Below are 19552 nucleotides of genomic sequence, written 5' to 3'. Positions count from 1 at the left end.
CTTCTCTTTACTCCTCCTCTTCCTCCTCCTCTACCTCCTCCTCTTAACCCTCCTTTTCCCTTTCCAATCATCCTCTTCCACCTATCACCTCCTCCCTTCCCCTCATTTACCTTCTGTCTTTTTATACCTTCACCCTATTTCCATTCCTGTCCACCGCCGAGACACACTTTTCAGCACCCTTATTACCTCGCCTCCGCCTTACCTTGAACGTGGCCGAGTCAAGTTACCTGTATAGTCACCTGTTGTTTTTACCTTCACTTTCATACCTCGTCTACCTGCTCCTTACCTTTCGTCTCTCCCTCCCTCCCTCCCATTTTCTCTCATCTCGCGCCCTCGTCACCTACTTTAGTTTTTTGTTTTTTTCCTTTCTCTTTTGATACTCGGAAAAAGATGAAGCAGGATATAATGACTTACTTATTTTTATTTTCCTTTTTTTCTCTATTTATCTACTTATCTATCTATTTATTTTCTCCCTATTCTTTATCATTTTCACCTTGTCTTTTTTCTTTTCCTTCTCTTCCTCCTTTCACTCTTCATTTTCTCAACTTTTTTTTCTCGCTAAATTACTTTCATCCCAAACTTTTTCCTCCTTTTTTTTTTTACTTTTCATTCAATCTCCTTCCTTTCTTTCTCCCTCCCTCCTTCCCTTCCCTCCCTCCTTCCCTCCCTCCCTTCCCTCCCCTCCCTTCATTTCTCTCCCCCCCTAATTCTTTCTCTCCATCTACCTCGTGATCAACATAGTTTCTTTTTGCCTCTGCTCGCCTTTCCCTTCGCCCCTCTCTCTCCCTCTGTCCCATCCTCCCTCCCTCCCTCCCTCCCTCCCTCCCTCCCTCCTCCCCTCCATTCATTGTTCTTGTCTCATTCATCACTGACATAAACGTTTGAGTAAGATTTTTGTTTTCTCTTTTTTTATTACTCTCTCTCTCTCTCTCTCTCTCGTCTATAATTAGAAAAGGAGAGTGAAAGTGCTACAGGAAACTGATATTAAAAGTAGAGAAAGTGAGGGAAAGTGAAGTACAGGTAACGGGATTGAGGAAATACCTGTCCGGAGAGAGAGAGAGAGAGAGAGAGAGAGAGAGAGAGAGAGAGAGAGAGAGAGAGAGAGAGATATGAAGGTCAGTTTGAGGTATATTTAGAAGAAAGTGGGGAAGAAAGTGTGTGTGTGTGTGTGTGTGTGTGTGTGTGTGTGTGTGTGTGTGTGTGTGTGTGTGTGTGTGTGTGTGTGTAGATGACTTTCCTGCAAATATCCTTCTACATTTCTCTTCCTCCTCCTCTTCCTCCTCCTCCTCCTCCTCCTCCTCCTCCTCCTCCTCCTCCTTTCACAGGTAAACATATGCACGTGAATCATAGACAGGTGTTTTCTTCTATCTTCTTTTCTTCCTTTTTACTTTCCCTTTTTTCCATATTTTCCTTTATTCTTCCTTCCTCCATTTTATCTTTTTTTCTTCCTTCCTTCTTTCCTTCTTCCCTCCTTTTTTTCTGTTTCCTTCCCTTCTTTCTTTCTTTCCTTTCCTTCCTTTCTTCATTAGTCAGTTTTATCATTCTTCCTTCCTCTCCCTTTCCTCCTCACCTTCCTTACTTTCACTCACTAATTATTTTTCTTTCGTCAGTCAAACATTACTTCATTCTTTCTCTTTAGACAGGTAGAAAAACACAGGTAAGAACAGACAGGTAAACCAGACAGACAGGTAGACACACACACACACACACACACACACACACACACACACACACACACACACACACACACACACACACACACACACACACACACACACACAAACGAACAAACACACACAGGTATACCCTCAGGTGAGCGCCGCCGTTTTAGGGAATGGATTAAAAACTCACTCTAATGAATGCACCTGATTATGCAGGTAAACCCAGACTTGCACACCTTTACAAATACAGACGTTAAAGACAGGTGGACTTTCTCTACTGACAAGACTGTACACACACAACACCTTGGCTAAGTGTGGAGGAGGAGGAGGAGGAGGAGGAGGAGGAGGAAAGAGAAGGGAGGAGGTGATAGGTGGAAGAGGATGATTGGAAAGGGAAGAGGAGGATTAACAGGAGGAGGTAGAGGAGGAGGAGGAGGAAAGAGAAGGGAAGAGGTGATGGGCAGAAGAGAAAAGAGTGTGGAGAAAGGATTGTTTGCTGACAGTGGAAAGGGAAGAGGAGAAGGAGGAAGAGGAGGAAAGAGAAATGAAGTGTCTGGAGAAAACGGAAGAATGGAAGGGGGAAGAGATAGAGAAGAGAAGGGCTTGCTAATGGAGGAGGTCGAGTGTGGAAGAGACAAAAAGGTAGAAAAGGAAGAGTTAGCGGAATATTGAGAAAAGGAAAAGGAATCTAGGAGGACGAAAGAAAGAGAGGAGAAGAAAGAGGAAGAAGAAAATAATGTAGGAAAGGAAAAAGAGAGGATAGGAAAGAAAGGAAAAGTGGAAGGATAAAGTTAAGGAAGAGGAGGAGTAAGAAGAGAAACTTAATATTAATGAAAGGAAGGGAAAAGAAAGAAAAGAGAGAGAAAAGGAAGATAGGAGAGCGAAGTAGAGGAAGAGGAGAGAAAAAAATATGAAAGAAAAGGAAGGATAAAGTAGAGGAGGAGGAGTAAGAAGAGGAAATTCATGAAAGGAAGGGAAAAGAAAGAAAACGGAGAGAAAAGGAAGATAGGAGAGCGAAGTAGAGGAAGAGGAGAGAAAAAAAAATATGAAAGAAAAGGAAGGATAAAGTAGAGGAGGAGGAGTAAGAAGAGGAAATTCATGAAAGGAAGGGAAAAGAAAGAAAACGGGAGAGAAAAGGAAGATGGGAGAGGGAAGTAGAGGAAGAGAAGAGGAAAAAAAGAGGAAAATTATGAAAGAAAAGGATAAAAAAAGAAAAATAAAGATGTCACCATAGAAAAGGAAAGTACATCATATACAGACCCACTAACCCACTCAGGTAAGCAAAAGGTAATCTACAGGTGAGTCTAATTTACCTGCCCACAAAAGCTCAGGTGTGCACGGGAGGGAAAGAGGAGAGAAAAACCACTTATCTTCACCTTGTTAAGTCGCTCAGGTGTTAAGAGTGTCCTAATTAGCTACCTGTCTCCTTTTCCTTTCGTTGGGCGTTACCTGTGGCCGGGTTAGCACAGGTTGGTCGTGTCAAGGTCTTAGGGGGAGGAAAAGGGAAAGGAGAAGGGAGATAGAGGAGGAGGAGGACGAGGTAATTCAATCCTCTTTAGCTATGAACAAATAAGGGAAATGTATATCTTGTCACACTTTAAATTCTCTCTCTCTCTCTCTCTCTCTCTCTCTCATCTTCTTTTTTAGCTTTTTTTCATTTTCTCTTACAGTTTATTCCCTTCCCCTCTCCCTTCCCCTTCCTTTTTTTTTCTCAAGTCGTCATCATCATCATCATCATCATCATCATCATCATCATCTGCTGAAACACATTTGTCATCCTCTTTAAGTGTGCCATTGCCTCACCTCTCTCTCTCTCTCTTTCTCTTTCTCTCTTTCTCTCTCTCTTCCTTCATCTTCCTTTCCTCTTGCATCATTATTTCACCATCATCACTTTCTTCTAATAGCTATTCCAGTCACTCAATAAATCAATCTTTCTTTTTTCTTTTTCCTTCTTTTTTTCTCTCTTTTTGTATTAACTTTGATGCTTTTCTTTTATTATTTTTCGTTTCGTGTTTAATTTTTTTTTCTTTTTCTTTTTTGTATATTAACTGTTGCTTTGTTTTGTTTTGTTTTGTTTTTCGTGTTTTTCTTTGTTTTTTTCTTATTTTTCTTTCTTTTATTTGTATATTAACTGATGCTTTCCTTTGTTTTGTTTTCTTTTCTCGTGTTTTTCTTTGTTTATTTTCTTTCTCTCTTTGTATATTAATTCTGGTGTTTCCTTTGTTTTTTACTCGTCTCGTTTTTTTTCCTTTCTTTTTTTCTTTCTCCTTTTGGATATTAACTTTTGACGCTTTCCTTTAACATTTTTTTTTCGCCTGTTTCTTTTTTTCTATTTTTTTTTCTTTGCTACGAGACAAGTTTTCACGGCCAAGAATGAATGTGTTATTTTTATACCTGAGCATTTTTTTCCTTTACTTTCTCTTTTTCCTTTTCGTTGGCATTGAAGAAAGAGAAGAAGATGGAGAGAAGAAGATAAATGGAGGAGAAGGAATAGGTGGATCAAGTGGAGGAAAGGAAAAGTGATAATGATGATGCTGATGATAAATATAATTGGAGGAGAAGAAGTGATTGCTAAGTATGATGATGATGAAAAACAAAGATGATGAAGAAGAAAAAAACGAAGCAAAAAGAGAAAAAAGAAGAAGACGAAGAAAAGGAAAAATAGAAACGGTAAAAATAAATTAGAAAAGAAGAAAAAGAGAGACAGAATGTTAGTAAGAAGAGGAAGATGAAGAAAAAGATAAAAAGAGACGAAGAAGTGGAGAAGAAGAAAAAAATATAAGTGCATTAGAAAAGAAGAAAAGAGAAAAGAACAAAATAATAACAACCAAAGAAATGATAGAAACAAGAAAAACAAGAAGAAAAGAAAAGCAAAATTAATAGCTACAACAACAACAACAACAACAACAACAACAAAGAAAAAAAAAAAACTCCCATTAAAAAAATCAATTACAAATCAAATATAAATCAAGGTCCGGTTCGAATCCCCTTGGCCCCAGGTGACGATTGAGCCTTGATTGCCGCGGGACAGGCGTGATTACCTCCTCCCTGTTACCTGTTATTACCTCACCTCACCCCCCCTTACCCCCCCCCCCCAGTGGCCGCCATCTTTAGTCCTCCATGACGCAATAGAAGTAAATATAATGGTTGTTATTTTTTTTCTCTTTCGTTTTTGTGGTTGTTGATTTTTTTTTTTCATTTATCATTTTGTTTTTTCCTTTTTTTCCTTTGTGAATTTTCCTCTTCGCTTTTCCTCTTTTTCATTCCTTTATTATCCACTTCTTTTCTCTGTCTACCCATCTTTACAGTTTTCTTTCTTTATTTTTTATATTTCTTTATTTCTGTAGGTAATTATTCCTTTTTTTCTCCTTTTCTTTATTTTTACTTTGTTATCTTTTCCTTTCTGCCTACTTTCCTTCTCTCTTTCTTTCCTCCTTCCCATCTTCCTTTCTTCGCTTTTTCCTTCCTTCCGTTCTTCATTCTTTCATTCTTTCCTTCCTTCCTTTCTTTTTTTTACTTCCTCCTTTTTTTCATTATTTTCTTCCTTCCTCCCGTCATTCCTTTCCTCCTCCCTCTCTTCCTCCCTTCCTTCCTTCAATCCTTCATTCATTCCCTTCTTCCTTTCTTATTTCATTTCATTCCATTCCATTCCAAAAAAAAAAAAAAAAAAAAAAGCCTAAACACACACACACAAAAACTCAAGTAACAGATCACCTCGAAAAACGCAGCAGCGAACAAGAGAGGATCGGATCAAATTTAAAGAGACGATCGAAGCCCCTTTAAGAGGATCCAACCCCCTATAAAAGGATCGAACCCGCCTTATCGGTAGCAGGTTCCAGGTACTATACAGCCCGACTCTGCCATAGGGAATCAACATCAGCCGGGGGGGAGGGAGAAAAGGAAGGAGGAGGAGGAGATGAAAAGGGAGAAAGGGGAGGAGTAGAGGGAGAGAGAGATAAGGGAGAAGATGGAGGGAGAGATAGAGGGAAGGAGGAGGAGGAGGAGGAAGAGGAGGATTATGATGATGATGATGATGATAAAAAATAAAAATGAAAGAGAAAACGAAGAAATAAAAAAAAGAAGGAAGGGAAGGGAGGAGGAGGAAGATGATGCTGATGATAAAAATTAAAGATGAAGAAATAAGAAGAAAAAAAATGAAGAAAAAGTAAAGGAAAGGTAGATTTGAAAAGAAGAAGAGAAAAAAATTAGAATGAAAAGGAAGAAGAAAATATAAAATAGAAAGGAACAGAAAAGAAGAGAAATAAAATCATCAATAAATTCGAAAGTAGGTCACGATCAGAGAGAGAGAGAGAGAGAGAGAGAGAGAGAGAGAGAGAGAGAGAGAGAGAGAGAGAGAGAGAGAGAGAGAGAGAGAGAGAGAGAGAGAGAAGGTAGGTCACAATGAAAGACAGACAGACAGATAGACAGACAGGTAGACAGACAGACAGACAAGAGTAGGTGATAAAAGGGAGAAGATAGAGATAAAAAAACGAGTGAAAGAAAGAGAAAGCCAGGTATTAGCCCTACGCATACCTGTTAATTAGCCTGCAGGTGAGATGAGGTGAGATTCCCTAATCAAATCGTGCCCACCTCTACTTTATTGTTATTGTTTTTTGTTGTTTTGTGTAGCTTTCTAAATGAGGTGAAAAGATAGGTAGATAAAGAAGAGAAAGGGAAAAGAAGGAAAGAATAGAGGAGGGAGGTAAAAAAAAGAGATGGAAAAAGGGAAAGTAAGGAAGGAAGGGAGATAAAAGAAGTATGGAAAAGAGGAAAGGAAGTAAGGGGAAGAAAAAGGGGGAAGAAAAGAAAAATGGAAAGAAAGAAACGGAAGTAGGGGAAGAGAAAACGGAAAAGGAAGGAATGGAGGAAGGGAGAAAAGGATTGAAGAAGGGAAAGTAAGGAAGGAAGGGAGATAAAAGAAGTATGGAAAAGAGGAAAGGAAATAAGGAAAGGAGAAAGAAAAAGGAAAGAAAGAAAGAATGAAGAAGAAAGTGAAAATGAAAAAGGGAGGGAAGGCAAGAAATACTGAAAAGTAGAAAGGAAATAAGGGAAGGGAAAGGGGAAAGGAAATGAAAATGAAAAGAGAGAAAGGGAAGGAGAGGGAAGAAGGTAGGAGAATAAGGAATGAAGGAAGAGAGAAAAAAGAAGAAAGGAAAACGCGAAATGAAGAAAGGAAGGAAAGGGAAAGAAGAATGAAAAAAGAGGAAAGGAAGTAAAGGAAGGGAAAGAGGAGAATAAGGGAGAGAAGGAAAGGAAAATGAGAAAGGGGGAAAGGAAGTGGAGGAAAAAGAAAAGGAACAAGAGAAAAGGAAGAGAAAGAACGAAAGGAGGTGAAGGAAAAGAGGATGAAAAAGGGAAAGGAAAGGAGAAGAGAGAGAGAGAGAGAGAGAGAGAGAGAGAGAGAGAGAGAGAGAGAGAGAGAGAGAGAGAGAGAGAGAGAGAGAGAGAGAGAGAGAGACCCCTAAAATCACTGCTTACCTGCCCCTCCAAAACACAGGTGTGAACTCAATCAATAGAACTAAAGGTGTGAAAAAAAAGACTAAAGAAAATAAGAATAAAGAAAATGTGAAATGAAGAGGAAAAGAAGAGAAGAGTCGTGGGAGAAAGATAGAAGAGAAGATAAGAAAGGGATGCTGACGGGAGGAGGAGGAGGAGGAGGAGGAGGAGGAGGAGGTAGATGAAAGTAGGTGAAGCAGTGATTTTAGGAGAATGAGAGAGTAGAAAACGAAGGAAAGGGGAAGGGGAGAATGGGGAAGAGAGAAAATGAAAAAAAAGAAGAGAAATGGAAAAGGAAAAAATGGAAGGAAATTAAAAGGGAAAGAATGAAGATAATGGAGAATGAGGAACTGGAAAAGAATGAAAAGGAGAAGGGAAGGAGAGAATGAGGAAGAGAGGAAATGAAGGAAAGGAGAAAAGAGAGACGGGGAGGATGGGAGAGGGGAAAGGTGAGGGAAGGAGAGACAGGTGACAGAAAGGGGGGGGGTAGAGGGAGGGGAGCGTAAGGGGAAGAAGGAAGGGGGGGTGGAGAGAAAAGGAGGAAAATATATGACAGGACTAAAGTTTATGACAGTATAAAAAAAGATAAATGAAGGATGTAGAAGGGGGAGAAAGTGTGGAGGGAAGAGAAATTGAACGAAGGAGGAAGATAGGGAAGAAGATATAGGAGTTAACTGAGGGATGGAAGGAAAGAGGCAGAAATGGATGGAATGAAGAATGGGAAAGAGAAAAGAAAAGGGAAGAAAGGAAGAGGGAAAGTAGAGGAAAGTGAGAGAAATTGAAAAGGGAAGGGCAGAAGAAATAGGAGTTAGCTGAGGGATGGAAGGAAGGAGGCAAAAATTAATGGAATGAAGAATGGGGAAGAGAAAAGAAAAAGGAAGAAAGGAAGAGGGAAAGTAGAGGAAAGTGAAAGAAAGGGAAAAGGGAAGGGGAAGAGGAGGAGGAAGGGAAGATAAGGGAATAGGGAAGAAAGAAGAAAAGGGAAGAAAGGAAGAGTGAAAGTAGAGGAAAGTGAGAGAAATTGAAAAGGGAAGGGGAAGAGGAGGAGGAAGAGGTGAATAGGTAGACTAAGGGGAAAGCAAAAAAGGAAATGGAAGTGGAGGAATGAAACAACGGAAAGGGAGACAGAAGAAAGAAATAAAGGGAAAGAGAAAATGGGAAAAGAAGGAAAAAAAAAGAGAGAAGGAAAAAAAAGGGATACCATTGAGTGGAGAGGAGAAGAGGATGAAAAAGAAGAGAGAGAAGGAAAAAAAGGGGATACGATAGGATGGAGAGGAGAAAATGAGGAAAAAGAAGAGAGAGAAGGAAAGAAAGAGAGGGATACCATTGAGTGGAGAGGAGAAAAGGAGGAAAAAGAAAGAGAAGGAAAAAAGGGGGAGAGGAGGGGAAGAAGAAGGAAAAGGAGATAACAACAATAGATGAACGAATAGACAGATAAACAGTAATGAAGAAACTTATGATAAACTGTAATAAAGAAACTAAAAATAAATAACTAATAAATGTAATAAATAGATAAAAGAAAGTTAACTAAAAATGGACAGGAAATGGAAGGAGAGAATTGCGAAAAAAGGGATTAAATAAAAGAGAAGAATAAAATGAAGAGAAAAGTAATGAAAGGAAATAAAGAGAGAGAGAGAGAGAGAGAGAGAGAGAGAGAGAGAGAGAGAGAGAGAGAGAGAGAGAGAGAGAGAGAGAGAGAGAGAGAGAGAGAGAGAGAGAGAGAGAGAGAGGAATTACAAAACGTTAAAATGAATAAAAAAGAAGAACGAAATTGAAAGCCTCTAATATCTTCTTCGTTACGACAAAAAAACAATAGGAAAGGAAATTGAATTGGTAACATAACTCTCTCTCTCTCTCTCTCTCTCTCTCTCTTTTTTTTTTTTTTTTTTTTTATTTAAACGTGTTCAGTACATTAGTACATGGCAGTATTATTTGTCTATGCTAAAGTTCCCCCGACCGTTGGGGAGCTATTTAAAAGCTTCTGCCGATTATATTATACAATTATTATACAATATATTATACAATTATATATATATACATATTTACGGTGGGTGTAGGAGTAGCCACCTGTGGGACGCAACCTTCATCTGCTGAGTGGACAGTTGTGTCACATCCACATCAGCAGTGAGGTTGTTCCACCACACCACCGCTGCGATGGAGAAGGCACGTTGGTGGGTGCTGGAGCGGGCCATTGGCACTTCCAGGAGGGAGGCGTTGCTCAGCACCGTTCTCGTGCTGCGCTCAGACCTCCTCCAGGTAGCCCTCAGGTCCGTCAGGTGGGGCACTAGGCCCACTTGTGCCTTGTGTAGCACCGTCAGGGCAGCGACGCGGCGACGGTGCTCCAGGCTATTCAGCTGGTTCGTGGCTGGTCTTGCCCTTCCTTCGTGTGGGTGTTGTTGTTGTTGTTGTTGTCGCTGTGTCTCCCACTGGCTCGGTCGGTGGTGCTGGGTGCCGTTGATGAGGCGTTCAGCCCTCCTCTGCACCTTGTCTAGCAGGTTGAGGTGGCAGCGGGCGCTGGCCATCCAGGTGAGCGGTGCATACTCCATCACTGGACGGACTTGTGCCTTATAGAGGGTGTTCAGGCCTTCAGCATCGAGGAGGTTCTTCATGCGGCGCAGGAGGTTCACCTTCTGGGAGGCTTTGTGCGCCACCCTTTCAAGGTGACGGTCAAACCGCAGCTGGGAGTCCACCTCCACGCCCAGGATGTCGACGCTGGACTGCAGAGGGATGGTGTCATTCCCGAATCTCAGTCTGCCGTGGAGTTGCCTCGCGTCCTCCCGAGAACGTGATATTACCATGGCCTGGGTTTTGTCAGGGGCAAACCTGACTTGCCACCTCTTTCCCCAGGCCATTATGTCTGCCAACTGTCTGTTGACGGACTCTATCACGTCCTGGGCTTCCTCGCTTTTGTATGTTCTGGAGAGGGTGCAGTCGTCGGCGTAAGCGCTTGCTGCCGGGATGGTTTGCAGGAGGTCGTTAAAGTATATGTTCCACAGAATAGGTCCAAGGACGGACCCCTGTGGAACGGAGGCCTCCACCGGGAAGCTGGTCGAGGTGCTTCCGTTGACTGCTACGCGGAGGCTCCTGCCTAACAGGTAGTTTGAGAGCAGGCGCAGCAGGTCCCCCGTGATGCCTAGTTGCTGTAGCTTCGCCGTCAGACCGCGGTGCCAAACGGAGTCGAACGCGCCAGCTATATCCAGGGCAATCACGATAGATTGGTGGCCGTCATAAAGGGCGTCATGACAGGACTTTGAGAGGAGAAGGAGGAGGTCTGATGTAGAGCTGCCCTTCCGAAAACCAAACTGCTTCGGGGACTGCAGGTGGGTTTCCTCGAGGACGGATGTGACTTGCTCCCCGATGATACTCTCAAATATCTTGCTGGTGATTGGGAGGAGTGATCTTGGCCTGTAATTGCCTGGCTCGGACCTGGATTTTTCTTGTGTACGGGTGTGACTCTGGCCTCCTTCCACTGTGCAGGCCACACCCTGCTCTGCAGGCATCGCCGGAAGATCTGGGCGAGGGGCTGGTGAGCTCATCGGAGCATCGCCGCAGTAAGTATGGACTCACGCTGTCAGGGCCTGGCGCCTTCCTGGTGTTGACGCCCTCAGATGTCTCCTGACAGCGTCCTCAGAGATTAGCACATTCTCTAGTCTTGAGGCGATGAGTTGGGGAGGGTGGGCGGCTGCCTGTCTGGCTCCTGGGTTGTCATCTTTGACTGAAGTGACAGGCCAGCAGGTCAGCCTTTTCCCGGCTGGTGATGGCCAGGTCTCCGTCAGGTTTCCTCAGGGGCGGGATACGTTCCTGGGGGGTATGGCCTTGCTGTTCCTTCACCAGCCCCCACCACTGTTTCGGGTCGGTTTGGTTAGAGGACAGCTTTCCTCCTGTCGGCGTCCCACCTTTCTTTTGCCCACTTTGCTGTCCTCGTCATATTTTTGCAGGCTCGTCTGTGTTGGGCCTTATTTTCCTGCGTGGGGTGTCTTTTATATCTTGTCCAAGCCTTGTATTTCCTTTCGGCTGCAATACGGCACCTGTACCCGAACCAAGGCTGGTCTTTTGGGCTGGATGAGTAGGTGCGGTGGTGGACGTGTTGCTGCTGGACGGTATTGAGGACAGTGGTGAGGGCGGAGTCGTCATTTTGTTGGTCACCGTTTAGGACTATGCCCCAAGCAGTCGCTGCCAGGGCCTGCCTTGCAGCCGTCCAGTCCGCGCGGTCCCACAGCCAGATGACTCGCTGGTGTTCCTCTTCACGCGCTGGGGCCAGGCTGATGGTGGTGAGTATGGCATTGTGGTCGGAACTGCCCACACGGTCTAGTGGGCAGCACAGCACGCAGTCACTCGGCAGGTCTGTGAGCACAGGGTCCAGGGAGCCTCTCGCTGATGTGTCGGGAACTCAACATGGTTGTGCAATCCATGCACCGCTGTGAGCTCGGTGAAGGCCCTCGCCACCAGGTGTTGATTTAGGTCGCCCACAACCATCGCGTACTGACAGCTGTGGGCAGCCATAAGGTCGTCCAGGTGCTCTGTGAGGTAGGTGAGGGGGGCGCTGCCTTGCCACTGTGGCCGGTACATGGCACAGAGTAGCAGAGCGCTCCTGTCCTCGAGAATGATGCGGAGGAACATCATCTCCATTTCCAGGAGTGTCTGTGGTGAGGGCGTCCATCTGCAGGCCGTTTCGGTGGCAAACAGCAATGCCTCCCCCCTGTCCTGTGTGGCGGTCTCGTCTGGCCCAGTGCGAGTACCCGGGGATCTTATCACAGGTGGTGGCACATGTGTCGTCCAGGAAGGTCTCCACTGTCACCGCTATGTCGATGTGGTGGCAGAGGACGAAGGTGTGTGTCAGCTCTCCGATGTTGGTCCTAAAGCCTCGTACGTTGGCGGAGAGAATCTTGAGGCCGCTGGTGTCTATCTCCTTATCGGATCAGCTGAAGGGGAGTGTGCGGGGGATGAGGCCAGGATGGGTAGGATGGGGCATGCACCGCTTGCTGGTAGGGAGCAGGCTGGGTGATGGGTGGCTGGTGTTCAGACAGGATTGCTCGAAGCAGTCGTTCCTGTCTGGTGTCGGCGGCTCTAGCGTAACATTCGTCATCGGTGTGTCCGCGCCGCTGGCAGTACGCACACTTGAGACTTCTCTTTGCCTCTGCCTGCCTCTTACGACACTGGTCAGCGAGGTGCCCACGTCGGCCACTGAAGTCGCAGATGGTCTCAGTGCAGTAATTAACTGTGTGGCCGCGCTGACGGCACCTGCCACAGAAGGGTGGTGAGGTCTGAGTCCTGAGAGGTTTGGGGTGATGGTGTGTTTTTTGTGATGTGTCTCCGCGACTGTTGTGGTGGTGGTGGCGGGAAGGGCGAGAGGGGGGAGGAGGAGTGGATCGGCCAGGAGAGGGGGAGGGGTTCTGTTGCTGACAGAGGGCAGGGGGGGTCTGTGTGGCCCGGGTGGGTTGGCCCGGCCGACAGCGAGGGGATGGTGCTGTCCCGGCGTCTTCTGGGGGGTCGTGAGTCACCTTCCTCAGTGCTCTAGGCTTCCTGATTCCCACCAGCCGCGCCACCTGGGGTGGAGGAGCACACCTCCTGCCAGTCCTGGTCAATTTTACTTGGCAGGGCACTTGTGGCTTGTGTGGGGGGAGGGATGGGGGTTTCCTGTTCAGCTTGTGCCAGGGAGTCCATGGAGCTGACGGTTTCAACAAAGGCTTCTAGTTGTTTCCTCGTTCTTTCACTCAGCGCCCGATATGTCTCCACAATGCACTTAAGTCCGTGTACCTCATTCCTTAGTCGGAGAATGATGTCAACAATGCCTTCAGTCGGGTTGGAGAGAAGATCCTCCCTGACGGCGCTGTCCTCCGTTTCAAGTGGTGGTTGTGGGGCGAGCGGGGAGTGCTGTGGGGCTGCTGGCGTGCTGGGCGGTGTAGCTTCAGCGGCCGCGTAGGTGACGTCGTGAGGAATGCCGGCTGCTCGCCTCAGTCCCTCAGTCGTGGAGCAGCAGAAAGGGCCTTCATTGAAGCAGTCTGCGCAGGCCAGGTTTGGACAGTCTGGCTGGCTGCAGGCCGTGGAGGGCTTCACACGGACAGAGTAGCTGCACACACAGCAATATTTTGCCCCAGGATAGCCTGACTGTCCTGCCCAGGCAATTTGCTGATGCTGGTGGGGGGCCTCAGTGAGAGTGAGGGAGGCCATGATGGTGGTGTGGGTCGATGCGCACGAGAGGTCAGGTCAGGGTGGGATGGGGGTGTCTCTAATCTCGCCTTGGAATGCGAGGGGCGGGCGCGGCCTGTTTCCGAGGGGCCCTGTCCCAGGGGATTTACTGCTCTGGGCGAGGTGAGGTCAGCGTGTTTCGTGGAGTTGCCTCTCACTGTTCACTATTTTGTAGTTTTTTCCACACACGCTTGAACACTTTGATAGAAAGAATGTTTCACAGATCTCGGAAGCTAATTTTTTCGCTCGTTGGTGGTCGTTCTTGCGCCACTAAACACTTCACTGTCCACAGGCTCCGTCCCGCGTGAGGGCAATGGAGCACAGAGGGGCGAGTTTCCAAGGTTGTGTAAGGGCACACACACACACACAGTACTTCCTGTGCGCTACTTGTCCACTGCACAGCTCCCAGGAAGCGATGGTAATCCCAACGTGTGGAGGATAAGAAGAAATATCGTTCTGCTTCCACACAGTGTCCAATATCACGGAGCGAACCCGAGCGTGACCTGACCCCACGGCGTCTCTCTCTCTCTCTTACTCCTACTCTCTCTCTCTCTCTCTCTCTCTCTCTCTCCTCCTCCCTCCTCCTCCTCCCTCCTCCTCCTCCTCCTCCTCCTCCTCCTCCTCCTCCTTCCTCCTTCCTCCTCCTGGCCACAGTTGTCTCTGCCCCATCTAAGTCTAGGTTACCTGTGTGTTTGTTTGTTTGTTTGTTTGTTTATCTGGACTGTTTGTGTTTCTTTGGGTGGAGTTTTTGGGGGTTGTTGAGTGTTCTTGTGTGTGGGGGGGGGAGGGGTTGAGGGAAGGGGGAAGGGGGGACGTGTGTGTGTGTGTGTGTGTGTGTGTGTGTGTGTGTGTGTGTGTGTGTGTGTGTGTGTGTGTGTGTGTGTGTAATTGATTCTGGGCTGGATGCTGTTATTCAATCTCCCTCTTTCTCTCTCTGTCTATCTATCTATCTATCTATCTCTCTATCTCTCCTTTCCTTTCCCTTCACTTCCCCATCTGAATCATCTTTCCTTTCCCTTCCCTTTTCATATTTTTCTTTTCTTTCATTTCCTCTTTCCCCACTATCTTTTTTCCTTTTCCTTTTTCTCACGTTTCTACAGTTTACCCTTCCTCACCCTTCTCTTATCTACCTATCTATATCTATCTATCTATCTATCTAACTATCTATCTATCTATATCTTTTAAGGTGACATTTTTCAACCTCCTAAAATGGATCTTCTGTTTTACGCTTCACAGAATCTTCATGGCAAGTCACTTTCATTATTTCCCTCTTTTTTTTTAACACCTGTCTTAATTGAATACCGAAGCAACAACACCTGTGCGAGAGAGAGAGAGAGAGAGAGAGAGAGAGAGAGAGAGAGAGAGAGAGAGAGAGAGAGAGAGAGAGAGAGAGAGAGAGAGAGAAAGGCAGAGAAAGAAAGAGATATAAACACATACTCAAGAAAAAAAAAACATGAAGAAAATCAAACGTAGGAAGGAGAGGAAAGAAAAGCAGTTAGAGAAGAATAAGAAAAAAAAAACAAGAAAAGATGAAAAAAGGAAATAAACGAAAGAAAATAAAAGAAAGGAAAATGAATTATATAAAAAAAGGAAAAAAGGAAAAAAAATAAGAAAAGGATGAAGTTAATAATTGTATAGAGAGAGAGAGAGAGAGAGAGAGAGAGAGAGAGAGAGAGAGAGAGAGAGAGAGACAGACAGACAGACAGACAGACAGACAGACAGACAGACAGACAGACAGACAGACAGACAGACACACACACACACACACACACACACACTTAGTAAATCATTCTTGCCCTCCTTCACTTCACTTTTTGTAATATATCTTTTGAGGTCGCACGCGTCGCCCAGGTGGCTTTATAATTTACAGGTGAACCCGCGTACCTGCAAAACGATCCGCAGGTAAAAGATTATTAATATATTTTTGCACCTTATCACACCTGTCGCCTTACCTGACCTTTTGGGGAAGCTGAGACCCTCCAAGCAGGCGAAGGAGGGAGAGAGGGGAAGGAGAGAAGGAGGAGAGAGGAAAGTGAGTAAGGAAGGAAGGAAGAGAATATGGAAAGATTGAGAGATGGTGCAATGTAAGGGATGGAGGAAAGAGGAAAGAGGAGGGGAGGAAAGTAGGAGGGAGAAGGGACGAAAGAGGATATTGAAGGAAAGAAGGAAGAAGGAAAGTACAATATAAAAGGAAAGAGGAAGGGAGGAAAGGAACGAATAAGGATGGAATGAAGGAAAGAAGAAAGGAAAGAAGCTGTTAAGGGAAAGTGGAGGGAAAGGAACGAAGAAAAGGTAGAAAAAAGAAGAGATAGGGAAATTGAAAAGAAGAATGATAGAGGGAATAAGAGGAAAAAAGGAAAAAATAAGGAAGGTGGAATGAAGGAAAGAAAGAATGGAGAGAAGAAAGGAAGGCTGAATGTAAAAAGACCGTAAAGAGAGACAGAAGGTTGACTGAAGAAATTAAGAAGAGAGGGAAAGTAAAGGAAACGAAGAGCGCAAAGGTAGGAAAGGAGGGAAGGAAGGAGAGGAATAATGTAGGAGAGAATGACTTTTATGAAGAATGATGAAGAAGAGGAAAAAAAGTATGAATCAAGCAAGAAAAGATTATGAAAGTGAAAACAGTAAGAAGGAAAGTGATGAGGAAGGAGAGATGATAATAATAGAAAATAATGATGTCTATGAGGGGATGATGAAGAAAAGGAAAAAAATGAATTGAGCAAGAAAAGATTATAAAAGTGAAAACAGTAAGAAGGAAAGTGATGAGGAAGGAGAGATGATAATAATAGAAAATAATGATGTCTATGTGGGGATGATGAAGAAAAGGAAAAAAATAGAAATCGAGCAAGAAAAGATTATAAAAGTGAACACAGTAAAAGTGATGAGGAAGGAAGCAGGAGAATTTAGAAGGGAAGATAGAGGAAAGGAAGTAGAGGAGGAGGGAATGGAGGAGGAGGGAGAGAGGAAAGGTAGGGCGAAGAGCATACCTGAGTCTGGGAACGCAATTACCTGTCTGAAATTGGCCCTCCAGGTATTCAATGAGAGAGAGAAAGAAAGAGGTCGATAGATAGATAGACAGACAGTGATAGCTAGATAGATAGATAGACAGAGAGAGAAAGATAGATGGATAGAGAGGGAGAGAACAACAACATCACTAACAACAACAACAACAACAGCACCACCACCACCGCCACCACCGCCGCCGCCGCCGCCGCCACACCCGCCTCACCGGTCAACCAAACTTTCACCTGTTCGGCCACCAGTAATCTGCCTCCCCCCCCCCCCCCCCCTCGCCCCCTCTTCCTTACCTCCCTCTCTTCTCCTTCTCCTCCCTCCTCCCTTCGTCCTTCTTCTTCTTCCCTCCCTCCTGTTCCTTCTTCTCTTTCTCTTTCTAGCTTGTTCTTTTATCGTTGTCCTGTCCCTCCCTTTCTCCTTCTTTCTCTTTCCTTATCTTTCTCTTTTCCTTCCTTTCTCCTTCTCTCTTTCGTCTTACGCTTTTGCTGTTCTCTCATTTACATACAGTCTCCTCTTCTTCCTTTTCTGTCCTTCCTTTTTTTTCCTTTTTCTCCTTCTCTCTTCTTCGCCTTATTCCTTTTCTCCCTTTTCTTTTTCCTTCTCTCCTTTACAAACGTCCAGTTTCCTCTTATTATCCCTTCTTCTCTCTCCTTCCTTGGTTTGCTTCCTATTATCTCTTTCCTTCGCCCTTTATCCTTAATTTCTCCCTCTTCTTTATCTTCTTTTATCCCTTTTATCTTCCTCCCTCATCTCTCCATCTTCTGTCCCTTATTTTCTTTTCTATTCTTCCTTCGCCCGTCCTCTTTATTTATCTATACGTAGGTTGCACTTCCCTATCCTCGTCTTCCTCCTCCTTCCCTCTTTTTTTTTTCCTCCCTCTCTCCCTCTTCTTCCCTCCAGGCACTATCATTAGCAAGACCTTCCTCCTTGTCCCTCCTTCCTCTCCTCTTTTTGTCCTTCCTCGTCCCTCACCTCTGCATCTTCCTTTGTCCTCTCTCTCCCATCTTCTTGCCATTTTCTACATCCCTTCGTCAATCTCTATTCTTCCCTGTCATCTTCCTCATTCTCTTTTCCATCTTCCTCTTCCTTTTTTTTCAGCCTCTTCTCCTCCCTAGCATCTTCCTCTTTCTTCTCTTTCTTCCTCTTCCTTCTTTCTTCATCTCCTTCGTCAGCCACTCCTCTTCCATTGTCCTTCCTCTTTCTCACTCTTCTTTCTTTCTTCATCCCTTTCTTCAGCCTCTCTTCTTTCAATTCTTTCCCTTTCATCTTTCTTTCTTCTTTCCTTCCTCATCACATTTTTTTTATTTGTTTATGTTATCTTTTTTATTTGTGTTTGTTTATATCTCCCTTTCTCTCAGTGCTAAGCCTCCTCATCCTCCCTCCCTCTTCCCCCTTCTTCCCCTTCCTTATCTTTCCCTTCCCCCTTTCACTCCCATCCCTCACAAAAAGTCCCTCTCCTGCAGAACTTTCTTTTCCACCTGTAATTTCTCTCCCTCTCTTCCATCTTCTAACCTTTTTCTGAATGTTTGTTTTTTTATTTACCTCTTCTTGTTATCTTCTGACGTGTTTCTCCTCTTGCTTTCTTCCCTTTCGTGTTTAAATATCCTCTTTGTTTATTTGTTTACCCTCCCTTTTCTTTTTCTTAGTCTCTCTTCATTACTATTCAGCGGTTTGTGTTCCTTCCTTTCTCTTCCTTTTATTGCTGTCTCTTCTTCGTTCCTATTTTTCTTTATACAATATTTTTCGTATTTCTTTTCTTCTTACCCTTCCTTCATTCCTTCCTTCCTTTGTCCTTCCTTCTCATATCTTACTCCTTCTTTCTTTTTCTTTCCTCTTTCATAGTTTTTTCTTTCTGTGTTCCAGTTTTTCATGTTCCTCCCTTCCTTCTGTTTCTCCTCTTCCCCCTTCCTCCCATCCCTCCTTTCCTCTCCTTTCTTTCTCTTCCCTTCCTCTCTTTTTCTCTTCCCTCACCCCTTCCTTCCCTTCCCTTCCTCCTCCCCCTCCTCCTCCCATCTTCACACCTGTCTTCCTCATTTACGCAAGAGAGAGAGAGAGAGAGAGAGAGAGAGAGAGAGAGAGAGAGAGAGAGAGAGAGAGAGAGAGAGAGAGAGAGAGAGAGAGAGAGAAATACACTGGAATTTGACCTCTAGCTGTCCAGGGGCGTGGCGGCGGCGGCGGCGAGAGAGAGAGAGAGAGAGAGAGAGAGAGAGAGAGAGAGAGAGAGAGAGAGAGAGTAAGTACTCCTTCTCCTACCAGGTCGTGACATAAAAAAAAAAAGACCAACCCACAGATTTGCTTTCCTTTCTTTTTTGTAATTTTATCCGAGTTTTCATTTCCTTTTTTTCTTTTTTTATCATTTTTTTGCGTATTTTCAGCTTTCCATTTCGCTTTCTCTTTCGAATTCTTTCTCCTTTCCTTCCTTCCTTCCTTTCTCCTTTTCTCCTTCTCTCTTCCTCTCCCTGCTTCCTCCTCCCTTCCTTCACGCTTTCCTTCCTTTCTTCCTTTCTCCTTTTCTCCTTCTCTCTTCCTCTCCCTGCGTCCTCCTCCCTTCCTTCACACTTTCCTTCCTTCCTTCCTTTCTCCTTTTCTCCTTCTCTCTTCCTCTCCCTGCTTCCTCCTCCCTTCCTTCACACTTTCCTTCCTTCCTTCCTTTCTCCTTTTCTCCTTCTCTCTTCCTCTCCCTGCTTCCTCCTCCCTCCCTTCCCTATTTACTTCCTTTCTTCTTTCTTCCTTCTCTCCTTCTCTCCCTGCTTCGCCCTCCCTTCCTTTCCTCTTTACCTCCTTTCTCGTTTTCTTCTCTTCTTCTCTCCCTGCTTCCTCCTCCCTCCCTTCCCTCATTACTTCCGTTCTCGTTTTGTTATTTTCTTTCCTTCTTTATCATTCTTCTTCACCTCCCAATCGTATATTTATCTATCTGTTTGTATATCTATCTATCTCATTTTCTTCTTTCCTTCCTTCTCTTCTACATTTCCTTCTTTCCTTTTTCTTTCTCTTTATTGCCTTCCATCATATCTACGTCTTTTTCTTTCCTACATTTCTTATATATTTTCTTTCCTCCTCCCTTCTTCCTATACCTTTCCCTGAACCTAATATCTTCCTTTTCTTTTCCTTCCTTCCCTTATTCCTTTCCTAGTCCCCTTCCTTATTATCTTCCTCTCCTCCTTTATCGTAACTTCCTTCTTTCTCCTCCTCCT

The 19552-nt window shown here is 44.6% G+C and overlaps 1 protein-coding gene across 1 annotated transcript in view; it reads right to left on the bottom strand.

Moving 5' to 3' along the window:
- The window catches only part of LOC126999342 (cell surface glycoprotein 1-like), an 87896-nt gene that overhangs the window by 56402 nt on the left and 11942 nt on the right, over positions 1 to 19552 (bottom strand). The window lies entirely within an intron of this gene.

This window comes from Eriocheir sinensis, chromosome 16, assembly GCF_024679095.1.
Source record: "Eriocheir sinensis breed Jianghai 21 chromosome 16, ASM2467909v1, whole genome shotgun sequence".
NCBI lineage: Eukaryota > Metazoa > Arthropoda > Malacostraca > Decapoda > Varunidae > Eriocheir > Eriocheir sinensis.
Note: the sequence above shows the minus strand (reverse complement) of the source record. Positions and strands in the feature narration are given on the sequence as shown.